Source organism: Hippopotamus amphibius, chromosome 8 (genome assembly GCF_030028045.1).
Source record: "Hippopotamus amphibius kiboko isolate mHipAmp2 chromosome 8, mHipAmp2.hap2, whole genome shotgun sequence".
Classification (NCBI taxonomy): domain Eukaryota; kingdom Metazoa; phylum Chordata; class Mammalia; order Artiodactyla; family Hippopotamidae; genus Hippopotamus; species Hippopotamus amphibius.
Window position 1 is genome coordinate 119,735,869 of NC_080193.1, and position 14,988 is coordinate 119,750,856.

A 14,988-nucleotide genomic window follows, 5' to 3' on the forward strand; every position below is an offset into this window, starting at 1 on the left:
GATGCAAGGATGGTTCAATATCCACAAATCAATCAATGTTATACAAAACAAGGCCAAATATAAAAATCAAGTGATCATCTCAATAGATGCAGGAAAAGCATTTAACAAAACGCAACATCCATGTATGATAAAAACTCTCAACAAAATGGGTGTAGTGGGAACATACCTCAACATAATAAAGACCATATATGGCAAACCCATAGCTAACATTATACTCAAAAAGAAAAGATAAAATCTTTTCCTTTAAGATCAGGAACAAGAGGATGCCCACCTTGCCAATCTTATTCAACACTGTATCGGAAATCCTAGCCACAGCAATCAGCAAGAAAAAGAAACAAAAGGCATCCAAATTGGAAAGGTAGTAAACCTGTCACTTTTTGCAGATGACATGATTTTATGTATAGAAAACCTGTAAATACTGTGGCAAAAACTGTTAGAAGTAATAGATTAATTCAGTAAAGTTGCAGGATACAAAACTGATATATAGAAATCTGTTGTGTTTCTGCACAGTAACAATGAACTATAAGAAAGAGAAATTGAGAAAATAATCCCATTTAAAATTACATCAAAAAGATGAAAAGAAAAAAAAGAATAAAATACCTAGGAATAAATCTAACCAAGGAGGTAGAAAAGACATGTATTCAGAAAACTATAAGACATTGATGAAAGAAATTGAAGATGACACAAACAAATGGGAAGTTATAACATGCTCATGGATTGGAAGAATTAATATTGTTAAAATGTCCATGCCCCCCCAAACCAATCTACAGATTTAATACAAACCTATCAAAACAATGGCATTTTTTACAGAACTAGAACTAATAATCCTAAAATTTGTATAAAGTCATGAAAGTCCCAAATAGCCAATGCAATCTTGAAAAAGAAACCTGGCAGTGTCATACTCCCACATTTAAAACTATACTACATATTAAAGAAGTCAAAACTACAATGAAGTATCACCTCACACCAGACAGAATGGCCATCACCAAAAAGTCTATAAATAATAAATGCTGGAGAGGGTGTGGAGAAAAGGGAACCCTCCTACACTGTTGGTGGGAATGTAGATTGGTACAGCCACTATGGAGAATACTATGGAAGTTCCTTAAAAACTAAAAATAGAGTTACATGTGACCCAGCAATCCTACACCTGGGCATATATCCAGAAAAGATGAAAACTCTAATTCAAAAAGATACATGCACCATAACATTCATAGCAGCATGATTTATAATAGCCAAGACATGGAAACAACCTAAGTGTCCATCAACAGATGAATGGATAAAGAAGATGTGGAATATTGGAATATTACTTGACCATAAAAAAGACTGAAATAATGCCATTTGCAGGAACATGGATGGACCTAGAGACTATCATGGTAAGTGAGGTAAGTCAGACAGAGAAAGACAAATATCACATGATATCACTTATATGTGTAGTCTAAAAAAATGATACAAATGAATCTACATACAAAACAGAAATGGACTCATAGACACAGAATATAAACTTATGGTTACCAAAGGGGAAAGATGGGGAGGGATAAATTAGGAGTTTGGCATTGATAGATACACACTACTATATATAAAATAGATAAACAAGTTCCTGCTATATGGCACAGATTACTATATTCAATGTCTTGTAATAATCTATAATGGAAAAGAATCTAAAAAAGAATATATATATATATCTGAATCACTTTGCTGTACACCTGAAACTAACACAACATTGTAAATCAACTATACTTCAATAAAAACTATATTACAAAGCTATAGCAATCCCAATAGTATGGTACTGGTATGAAAACAGACACACTGATGGATGAAACGGAATAGAGAGCCCAGAAATAAACCCACACTTATATGGTCAATTAGTCTACACCAAAGCAGGCAAGTATTTACAGGAAAAGGTAGTATCTTCAATAAACAGTGCTGGGAAAAGTGGACTGATAAATGCAAAAAAATGAACCTGGACATCTTTCTTACACCATATACAAAAATAAACTCGAAATGGATTAAAGGCTTAAATCTAAGACCTGAAACCATAAAACTCCTAAAAGAAAACATAGTCAGTAAACTCTTTGACATCAGTCTTAGGAATATCTTTTTGGATTTGTCTCCTCAGGCAAGGGAAATAAAAGCAAAAATAAACAAAGGGGGCTATATCAAACCAAAAATCTTTTGCACAGTGAAGGAAATCAGCAAAAGAACAAAAAGGCAACCAACTGAATGGGGAAAGATATTTGCAAATGATATATTCAATAAGGGATTAATATCCAAAATATACAAAGAATTCACACATCTTAATTAAAAAAAAAAACACAACCAAACAAGCAATCCAATTGATAAATGGGCAGAGGACCTGAATAGATATATTTCTAAAGAAGACATACAGCTGGTCAAGAGACAACAGGAAAAGATGCTCAATATCACTAATTTTCAGGGATATGCACATCAAAACCACAATGAGATATCACCTCATGCCTGTCAGAATGTCTATTTTCAAAAAGACAACAAATAACAACTGTTGGTGAGGTTGTGGAGAAAAAGGAATCCTACACAGTTGGTGGGTAGGTAAAGTGGTACAGCAACTATGGAAAACAGTATGAATATTCCTTAAAAAATTAAAAACAGAACTATCATATGATACTGCAATTCACTTCTTGGTATTTATCCAATGAAAATGGAGTCGCTAATTCAAAGAGATATATGCACCCCTATGTTTATTACAGCATTATTTAGAATAGACAGGATATGGAAGCAACTTGTGTCCATTGATAAATGAATAAAGAATAAGTGGTACATACATACAATGGAATATTGGCCATAAAAAGGGTGAAATTTTGCCATTTGCAACAACATGTATGGAGCCAAAGGGTATTATACTAAGTGAAACATGTCAGACAAAGACAAATATCACATGATTTCTCTTATAGGTGGAATCTTAGGATTCCATACATCTTATGGAAAAACCCAAATGAACTTTTTGGCCACCCCAATAAAAAACAAACAAAACAAAAATAAAACAGAAACAAACTCATAGTACAGAGAACAAACTGGTAGTTGTCAGAGAGGAGGGAGATAGGGGAAATGATAAAATAGGTGAAGGGGATTAATAGGTACAAACTTCCAATCATAAAATAAATAAAGCATGGGGATATAATGAACAGCATAGGGAAGATAGTGAACAATATTCTAATAACTTTGAAAGGTTACAGATGCTTACTAGACGTGTCTTGGTGATCATTTTGTAATGCATATAAATGTCTAACCACCACATTGTACACCGAAAACTAATATAATATTGTATTCCAACTATACTTGAATAAAAATGATAATAAAGAAAATGTTATACACACACAATGGAAAACTGTTCAGCCATAAAAAAGAAAGAAATCTTGCTTCTTGTGACAGCATGGATGGAACTTGAGGTCATTATGGTAAATGAAATAAATCAGACAGAGAAAGACAAGTACTGTACTATCTTTCATATATGTGGAATATAAAAAACAAAAAAATCCACAAAAAACAAGTTCATAGTACACAGTATAAATTGCTGATTACTAGAAGCAGGACAGGAGTTTGGGTGAAAGGAATGAAAGGGGTCAAAAGGCACAAAATTCCAGTTATAAAATAAATATGTTATGGGGATGTGATATACAGCATTGTGAGTATAGTTAATAACAGTGTATTCTATATTTGATAGTTGCTAAGAGAGTAAATCCATTCTCATCACAAGAAAACATTTTTGTAACTATATATGATGACAGGTGTTAACTAGACTTACTGTGATTATTTCACATTATATACAAATAAGGAATCACTTTGTTGTAAACAAAACTAATATTATATGTCAATTATACCTCAGTAAAAAAAGAAATTCTTATTCTTTTAGTTGTGACAGTAGTATTGTGATTATGCTAAAAAAATTTCTTAAGTGTAGATAAATACTACAAATATTTACAAACATGATATGGTATCTGTGATTTGCTTCAATATAATATAGTGCAGGGAGAACTGGATAGAAGTCAAATGAATACATTGACCAAAATTGGTAGTTGTTGAAGTTGGTGGCAGATACATCAGAGTTCACCATATGTTTCACTGATTTTTATATTTGAAATTTGAAGCGGTTTCACAGGACTTTGGGGAATTAAGACCAAAATTTTGCCAAATAATTAGAGCAATAAAAATGGAAAATAGATTTATAAAAAAACTAATAAATTAGGTAATCTATGATTAAGTTGGATATAATCACAGATATCCAGAAAAATATAAATTACCTAAAATGATCCAAGAGGAAGTAGACATGCCTACATTGATTACTGTGTAAGAAATGGAAAATGTTTTTAGAGGTAATAATAAAGAGTCACCAGGTCCAGATTGTTTCATACCTGAATTCAATCTAACTTTCAAAGAACAAATAACTCTTCTATTATTTACTGTTTCAGACCATAGAAAAAGACTACAATTAATTTTTCAAAGACAACCTTAATACGTATTACTAGAAAGAATAATTCAAACAAATATATTCATGAATATAGATACAAATATCATAAAATATTAGCAAATTAGATTCAGCAATGTATTATTAAAGAGTTATAGACCATAATTAAGTGAATTTTTGGTTTTCAGGGTTGAAAGATAGTTTAATATTGGGGACTCTCTTAATATGAACCATTACCTTAGCAGATTAAACAAGAAAATCAATGTAATTGTATTAATTGATGTTTCTCTTTTTTTGGTGTTTCTGGCATATTTGGAAGGTATATTTTCAGTTTAGTTCTCACCCCAGCTTGCAGGTAGCTTCTGGAGCAACCAGCAAATTTTCCAGTCCATAAACTTGTGTAGTAGAAACTAAGGAAAGAAAGTGTATAGAAAATCTTTTTCAGTTCCTCTGGAAGAGCAGGTTGCTAAGGCCATCCAAATCAAGTTCAAATTGGTTTAAATCAAGCTCATTATGTAGTATATGATATATGATGATTAAGATTGCTCTAATGACTAATGGAATAGATTTTGTGTCTTATTAAAATGCAAATTATCTCGGCAGAGATGATGTATTCAGCTCCATTTGCCAATTACAACAAAGGAGACTTCATTAGGAAAGTGGAAAGGAAGACAAATATATTGAATACTTAAGATGGGGAGAAAGGTGCACCATCAAGAAGGCAAAAGTACTTCAGGGACCAATTTTACTGACCTCATCCTTCGGCTTAGGGTGAGTCCTGAATGTCTATGCTTTAATCACAGAGGCCTGAAAGGGAGATTCAGAGGGAGGGTAGACAGGAGAGGAGATTAACATTCAAGTACCTCCCATGGTCCCAGCTTTTGACAGGCATTTTAATAATGCTAACACTATGACTGTTCACAATATTTAGATGATGAGATGATTTTAGGGAGGTTAAGTATCTTGCACAAAGTGACCCAGCTATTAAAATGCTAAGCCAAATTTTAATTCAAGTTTGCGTGACTTCAAAGTCGTTATTGTTTCCCCACTGAAATAAAGGAAAGGATACTCAACTATATCATTTTCTTCAATAATAAGAACATGAGATGAGTATTACATATACATATTGTATGAAGTATACAGATATTTCATTAACTGATTCATTAAAAACTTTAGTGAGATTCAGAAGCAGAAAATGTCCATTTTTTTTTTTGTTGTTAAATAATACAGCCAAGCCAACTGTCTCTTTTTGATAGCCAAGGTTTTACAAAATTATTTTCTGGATGTATATATCCTTTTCCTCCCTCTCTCTCTCTCTGAATTATAGATATATGTATATGTGTGTATGTGTACATATATGTATGCGTGTAAATATATGTATATATGTAAATATGTGTATATATGTATATAGATAATTCATATATATATATGAATGATACTGATATATCCTCTCTGATATGTCATTTAACAAATCAGGATTTTAACATTTATCTGGACAATTGAAAATTACATGTTTTGAGTTTCAAAAATAATTGTCAGCAACCCTTCTTCAGGAAAGTCTGTCCTTGAAGTGATTACCTACATAACGGTTTGCAGGTTGAGGTTTTGTCTCTAAAGCAGATTAGGAAGTAAATTAGTGAGTTTTTCTTAGAATTGTTTAGCTTAAATGCTTGCGTAACTTATTTTTCTCATATATTTAATTGGCAGTCTAAATTAGCTAGAAAATAAAAATATAATATATATAGTATATAAAACATATATTGTATATTTTTGTATATGAGTATATTCAAACAAATTATCTTAATATTTTGCCAGTTTATCTTTGTAATGAAGTTTTAGAAATAGTTTGGGTGTGTTGTTTACACATAATCTTAAAAAGATATTGTAAGACAATCCATTGTTATGCTATTTTGCATTCTCATCACAAATTTCCTCAAAAGCTTACCAGCAGAAGGTGTTGTCATACTTTGATCCCCAATCTGAGAGTTAGAGATATCTTTTTTTTCTTATTTTATTTTTTTTTGAGGTACACCAAGTTCAATCATCTGTATTTATACACATATCCCCGTATTCCCTCCCTCCCTCAACTCCCCCCCACCCTCCCCGTCCCAGTCCTCTAAGGCATCATCCATCCTGGAAGAGATGATATCTTAATCTGCATTTTTTTGTTATGAATCAGGTCCACCATTTTCTCACATGTTTAAGGGCCATTTGGGTTTCATTCAATTTACTTTTTCTATGCTGATTATATTCTTTTGTCTATTTTTCTATATGGTTGTTTTTCATTTTCTTGTTCTTCAGGACTTTACCTAAAAAGTAGTTAAGCCCTTTGCTAGTGAAAAATTGCAAGCTTTTTTCCTCTGTTTTTTTTTTTCATTGACTTTGCATTTGTTGATCATTAAAAATTTTGATTTTGCATTTGTTTGATATAGTTGAACTTGTCAATCTTTTGTTTCTGCATTTTGAGTTAGTGTTAGAAATTCTTCTAGACCTATACTTGCCTTCTCTTAGTACTTCTATAGTTTCATTTCCCAGTACTTGTATAATTTCATTTTTTACATTTAGATGGTTGATACATTTGGAGTGCATCTTTGGCACAATTTTATCTTTCTCCATATTTAGAGACACAATTTTATCTTTCTCCATATTTAGAAAGTATAGCCAGTTCTTCTACAGTACTTGTTTTGAAAGTACAAGTTGTTACAATGAAATTGATATGTTAGGGAACAGTTTGAACATAACATTAATTTTGCATTTGTTTACACACAATTTATCTGTGAGAAACACTAGAGCCATACAGAAAATTACCCAGCTGATCTGAGCTATACTATACAGGAATACACAAAATGAAAGCACACAAACACACACACACACACACACACACACACACACACACCTCTCAGCTGTCTACCATAGTTCACCACATGTTTTATCCTACAAGGTGTGCTTTGCTGTTACTTCACATTTGTAAACTTTTCTGTGTTAAAATAACCCACTCATTTAAAAATCCCAAACGTGCTTAAGCATCCTGGTTCAAAAATATCAAACAGTGCTTAGAAGAGTAAAACTGGAAAACCTAAAATAAAGATTTTCAAAGAAATGAGAAAGTTTGTGATAATGCTCAAGCAAAAGGCATAAAGGTATTCACGTTGTAGACAATTTAGACTCCACAAAAATAAAAGAAACCTTTATGGCTGTGAAGTCATCAAGAATAAGACTTAAAGAAGTAGAAGAAATGGAAAGATCGTGGAATATGGTTTGAAGACGAAAGTGCATTGTGAACAACCCTTCTTACAATCAAAGAGAAAGCATAATCTACATACAAAACCTTAGACATCGCAAGTCCTACAGAAGTGACTCCTTTTTTATTTAAGTGCTGAAGTGGAGATTTTAAACATCACTAGTTCTCAAAGTCTTCAACTGTCTGGAGAAGTGATGAGTACAAAAAGAAAGCCACAAAATTTCCAGCAGTGAAACAGATGTTAATTGAAGAAGTAGGTTATATATCATGTATCACACGATATATATAGTTTTGATGAAACAGGTATCTATGAAAAATGCATGCCTTGAAGGACCTATATTTTAAAGGCAGAAAAGCAAGCCCAAGTATTTAAGGCTGTGAAACATCACAAATTGTAATAATCTTTCTGTCACTTCATAGTGAGTCACAGGCTGCAATCCTTCCTAAGTTCACATCCACAGACAAACTTCAGGTCTTTGTCAAATTTCAGTGCCATTTTTATTATAGTATTTATGTATTTCTTAACCATTTAGTGTGTGTAAGACTGTGATATACTTAAAAAATTAGATTCCTATCTTATTAAAATTTCACTGATAAAGTTTTTGAGTGTTGAACCCTAACCCATTTTTCCCATAAACCCTGTGACTTTTTATTGTGTGAGTTTGCATAATGGGTGATTTTAGGGAACATATATTTTCCGTTACAGCAGAACTCACTGCACCTGTTTTCTGATAATTTGAAATACTGATTTTATCTTTAATTTCAATATGTACCTTTTCTATTTCTGGACACTCAATTTTGTTTCATGGTCAGTCTGACAGCTCATATGCCAATGCCATGCCAATTTTACTTTTTGAGTCTTGATACTATTTTAATAACTAGTAGAACCAGCTAATCCTCCTCCTGCCCATCTTCCCCCATCCATAGTTCCTATATTTCAGAATTTTCCTGTCCTATTTTTTGCTTGCTTATTTTTCTGTATAGATTTTAGAATCAATTTTATGAGCTCTAGGAAGAAAGATGTTGATGATTTAAATAGAATCACATAAATTCATGAATTAACACAGATACTGAGTCTTCCTCTTCATGAAATAGCTCCAGAAAATGTCTTCGATTTTCTCAAGTCTATATTGGTGCCTTTTGGAAGTGTTTTCATGATTTTCTTCCCATAGAGGTTTTTAGATTACTTATTAAGTATTTTTCCAGCATTTAATATTTTTTGTTGCTATGCTAAATGGGATTTTAGTTTCCATTATATCATTTAAATGATTGTTGTTTTGATAGTTATTGATTTCCATATATTAATTTTGTATCCTGCTACCTTACTGAGTTGTCTTATTGCTTGTGGATTTTTTTTTCCCATTGATTTTCCTGGGATTTCCAAGTGTACATCATATCAGATAATACGATTTTTATGTTATTAAGAAAGAGAAAGCATTTAGGGCATTTTCCAATTCACATACCCTAAATGCCTTTTCTTTTTTAATGGCATTAAAATTAATACTTCCATTGCAACATGAAATAGTAGTTATAGTGGTTATCCTGGTCTTTGTTCTTGGCTTTGAAAAGAATGGTTCTAGTATTTCCCCTCTCAGTGAACCCCTGGATTTTGGTCTGTAATATATTAAGCAAGTTTCTACCTATTTCTATCTATTAAGCAAATTTTATTAGGAAGAAGAGAATTTCTGGGACTAGTGGAGCATTGCTTGATAAAATGGGACGTCAAGGATGTACAGAAGAAAATACAGTAAGTAGAAAGCAGGATTCTTGAAATTTTTAATAAATAGTTGTGAAAATGGAACTTCTTTGGGTATATGCCTTTGAATCTACCACTGAATTTGTTTCCTGTTTCATTATGATGAGAGGTGGCAATTCTGAATAGATTATGAAGTTTGTGTGTAGAACTGGGGTGGGTGGGGTATTATGTATTTTTTAATAAAACTTTGTGATTAACAAATGTGATTAAATCCAGAATTGTGTGGCAATTTTTATTTTGTCCTAGGCTCTGCATCCTAAAAGTTCATACTGATAGAGATATCAGCTTTTTATTTGCCAGTTCTACAAATACAGCTAACCAGATTATTAGAAATTTAAGGTAAGAGCACAGATTAAAAAAATAAAAATTTAAAGGGTATAATGAGGGGAAGGTTTACTGGAGGGTGGGATCCTGTTCCATTGCATCTTTATATAGTGTTTACTGGCAGGCACTGTGGGCACTTTGTTGAATATTTATATAAAGAGACAAATTTTGAGGCAATTTTGAAGACAATACAACTGCAGTCATGTTGCACAGTGGTTTAGTTTATAGTGTAGCATCATGTTTTAATACATAGCTTTTGGTAGCACACTTCTTGGGTTTAATTTCTGGCTATACCACTTACTAACTTTGTGATTATGGTCAAATGCTATATATGTTCTGTGCCTTAGCTTTCTCATCCATAAAAACATGGATGATAATGTTATTGTTATTGTTAGCTTTAAATCAGTTTTATACATATATATGAGCTTAAAATATTACCTAGCATATAGTAGTGCTCTATAAGCATTAGTATTTTTATTGGATGGCAAGTTCTGCCTAGTTTTATGGCTATGCTCTTATTTGTGACCACTTTTGGGGGTGGTAAGTCTAGAAAATACAGGTGATCTGTTTTTTTAAGTGAGAAATTAGGGTGATTTTCTTATAGTTAAGATTTTCTATTATGATAATCTTTGTTTTTATTATATCACAGAATGTATCCTAGAAGTTTGAGTTGAATAAGCAACATATTTAAAGAAATGCTATCTAAAGAAGTTTGTGATAATCATATATAAAATGGAATACATAAAACAAAATTAAAAAAAATCTCAAATAGAATTAAATTTCAATATATTCAAATATTATTTATTTAAAATAATTAATATTATATTTAAATGCTGTCCCATTGTGCTATTAAGGTAAAATAGCTAATTCTTGAAGAAAAAATATTCTTAAATGACACTTTCTGAAAAACTGTTCTCTTGTGATTTTTAAAATCATTTAATTTTTCTTTGCATGCTACAGTCTCTCTCTTTACACACACACAAACACACATATAGACTGTGTTAAAAAGTGGGGTCATGTTACTTACCTCTTTGAGCTTCATTACCATCACATAAAAGTAGAAATTTATATTAGATTTCTTTCCTATCCCTTCCAATTCTAAAGTTTCATGAATTTCTTATAAAGGAAAAGATATATCTTTGAAGTAAATGTATACAGAAAATGAATGAAATTTATCGATCCTTTTAAGGTAGACTACATAAGTAAATCATTTGATTGACTCTTGAATACTCCCACAACTATGTAAATATTTTTATTAGTACTAAATTTTAATTGATATTATATAGAAACAATATGTCTTCTCTCTTCTCTTAGCTTAACAATTAAACTTTGCTATCAAAGTGCTTTATGGAAAAGCCTGCTTTCATTGCAATGACATATTTTGTAGCAACTGGTGTAATTCCCATTTCTAAAAAAATGTAGATGATTCATTGTAACCTGTTAGGAACCAATATATAAACTTCAGTCTAATTTATTTGTTATTCTCAAGAAATTTTAAGGGTCTGAAAATTTGCCCTATTTGCAGGTTAACAAGTTAATCTCATGGATGCTATCAGAAGACATGAGATTACTAGAGGAGAGAGAAAGGACAATTTAATTAACTACAGTAGTGGTGGTAGCCAGAATATAAGTATTTTTGTGAGGTTCCCTGAGCCTCTATACTCACAGTATGATGTGAATAGGACTAGATAATTCCTGTGTACACAGTGAGTTGTGTTATAGGAGAGAAACTCTGAACTCATGGAAATCTGAATCTTTTATAATGAACAATAAGGATCCTTCCATTTGCTCCAGATGAAACAATATCTCTATTTACCAAAGCTATTCACTATACAAATACACTTGAAAAGATCTAGAACAAAAGACAGTGTCTCTGCTCATAGGAAGTTCAGAAACAAGAGACATGGAGAATTGTCTCTCAATACTTATACCTCTTTTATACAACTTTACATATTCTGATTAATTTTTAGTAACTTTTATATATTCTGATTAATTTTTAGTAACTCTACATGTTCAGATGAAGACATGTCAAAATTTGAAATTTTAAGCTCAGCCGATCATACTTACAAAATCATCAATCTGGAATAATCAGAATTATAGAAGTTTCCATATTGAGTTAGACAATGACTGAAAAGGCATGTGGTTAATTATAAAATAGTATATCTTCACTAATATTTGGTAGCAACTGGATTCTGATGATATTATGGGAGTTGTCAGGCTTATTTTTCTGTCCTATTGTCATTCTTTTCACTCTGGGGAAATTACTCTGTTTTCTAAAATTCAGTCCTGGAGTGATGTCAGTAGCAGAATGACAACTCTGTTGGATCAGTTGATAACCACTGAATATACACGTAAGAAGATGAAATGGACAATGCTTTAGAATGGGGATTTCCAATCTGGGGGCCATAAAATCATTATTACAAATTAGAATGAAGATCAGGAGTTGCCTAGGGAATTGAGAAATTGTGAGGGGGCAAATGGTGTAAATTTAGTTTAACTGAAGTGGATGTGTTAACAGAAGGATTCTGGCAGACATTACACAGAGGCACCCTGTCATGAAGGTGGCTCAGCTAAACTCTTAAGGTTTCTCAGAGAATCCAGAAGTAACTAAAATAGCTTTTGCTAATGACCAGCCAACCTGTTCCAGGGCAGACTGCCCAGACTGGTTTTTTCTTTTTTCTTTTTAAATGGTTTCCAGCCAATCAGCTTACCCCCCAAAGAGTAAAACAAACACACTGCTCTGAATCTGTGTTTTTTTTTTTTTCTAGTCTGGCTCCTCTTTGCTTTATAAATTCTGTTTTTGCTATTGCTGAAAAGTGTTTAATGACTGACTTTTATAAAGCAACCTTTTGTGTGAATATTAACTAAATATTTCTGAGTTATTTGTTCTCAGTCCAAATTCATAATATCTGTGTGTAAACTATTTTAAAGTGTATGTGTTGTTTTATTAAATAAAAGTTTATATAAAAGTATTAATAAATTTACAATAATTTTTAAATATATATTGTCTCAATTAACTGATAACAATGGCCCTTATAATAACCATTAATCAATTAGCCAGTATTTTAAAAATACCTATTATTTACTTAGCATAGTCTCTGAAGACAGCTAGTCAGGGATACCAGAAACAAAATGTTTAAATAATTGTTAATTATTCTATTAAGCATGAAAATGTTTAGTTTAGATAATAAATATTCTAGCAGTTTAGAGGAGAGGTTTAGCAGGCAGAGGTCGAGGTGGGGCTAAAGTGATGGAGGGACTGTGGAGTGTGTGGTCATGAAGAAAGGAAAGAAGGTTTTGGAAAGTTACAATAACCAGAACAGAGGCAAATGATGTCAGTAAGGAAGATGGAGCAAATATATGTATAGGGGAAAATGGGGTTTGTTTAGTTTGAATGCTGGCTATTGACAAAGATTCTCTCATTGGCCAAACTACTCAGACTCTCCTGAACTCTTTTTCAACTAGGCCTGACTTTTGGACTTCCAAGTTCTCTCTGAATTGTCCAACTTTAGCAAGTATCCTGCTAAGTCAATTTAATCAGTATCCCTCTCCCTGGATATCTGAGTGGGTTCCTCTCCTCTACCATCCATCAGGTGATACCTGATCACCCTAGCCTTTTTTTTTTTTTAATTAATTAATTAATTTATTGGCTGCTTTGGGTCTTCATTGCTGCACGCGGGCTTTCTTCAGTTCCGGAGAGCAGGAGCTACTCTTCGTTGCGGTGCGTGCAGGCTTCTTATTGCAGTGGCTTCTCTTGTTGTGGAGCACGGGCTCTAGGCACCCTGGCTTCAGTAGTTGTGGCACATGGGCTCAGTAGTTGCGGCTCGTGGACTCTAGAGTGCAGGCTCAGTAGTTGTGGCACATGGCTTAGTTGCTCCTCGGCATGTGGGATCTTCCCAGCTCAGGGATCGAACCTGTGTCCCCTGCACTGGCAGGCGGATTCCCAACCACTGTGCCACCAGGGAAGCCCCACCCTAGCCTGTCTTTAGCAAGAATCCTATTTAAGTTGGTTTAGCCAGAATCCTCCATAATCCCTGATGTTTCATTTTGGTAATTTTACATCCACTTATCCCCCACCCTACTCTTTGGTTATAAATTCCCTCTTGTCCAAGCTGTATACAGAGTTGAGCCCAGATGGAGAAGTGGGAGAGATCCCCCACTTCAATATTCCATTTCAGTGATCCCTGTAAACGTCTCAATAATCTCCCCCACTCCCTTGAAAAAGTCTTCCTTATCGTGTTTTAATACATCATTGAATATTTTTTTTCTTTAACACTACTTAAAAGTGTGAACCATAGGCCAGCAGTATAGCTATTAACTGAGAGCTTATTAGAAATATAGAATCTCAGATTCCATCCTACATCTAATGAATTAAACCTGCAGTTTTACAAGATTTTTCAGGTGATTTATATGCACATTAAAGACTGAGAAACATTGCTAGGTGATTGGTTTCCAATGCTCGTCACTAAACCAGGACCATTTTGGCTAAATAAGAATGCCTAGAAAACTTGCTAAAAATAAAAGTTCTCAGAAATCTCCACCAGAGATTCTAATTCACTAAGCCTGAAATTCAGGAATGTTAACAAGCTTTCCCAGGTGATTGTAATGCACCACTGCCCTAGGCCTAGGACAGTATCTTCTTACTTTGACTTGATCTAGTTCCAGATCACAGATTCTCAACCTTGGCTGCACATTAGAGTCACTTGGAGACCTCTTTAAAAATACTGATTGCTGAGCTCCACTCTGAAGAGTCTGATTTATCTGTGCTGTTATGAGACTGAGGAATCCATATATTTTTAAAGCTCCTCAGGGACTTCATTGTGCACCCAGGATTAAGAAATTCTATTTCTTATAATTTAGTTAAATCATGTAGATGGGAACAAATGAAGGAATCTTGGATTTTTTTCAAAACAGGAGAGTTACATATGAGGTATACCTAACTGGGAGATTATTTTCATGGTAGTGTAAAAAACAGATTAAAAAGAGAGAGATAAAGAGTATGAAAACCACCTGTAATAGTGCAGTGGTGAGCTGTTCTACCGAAGCATTAACAGTAAAAACAGAAAGCAAGATTTTGAGGGAAGAAATATTTAGAATGGAGAATTATCAGGTCTTCGAAATGAATTCTTTTAGTAAGTCTTACTACAGACTCTTTAGTGAGACAGAATATGTAGAGGTGTCAAAAAAACTGAGTGTTGAGAAATTACTATTGGATTAGATGGTTAGGAA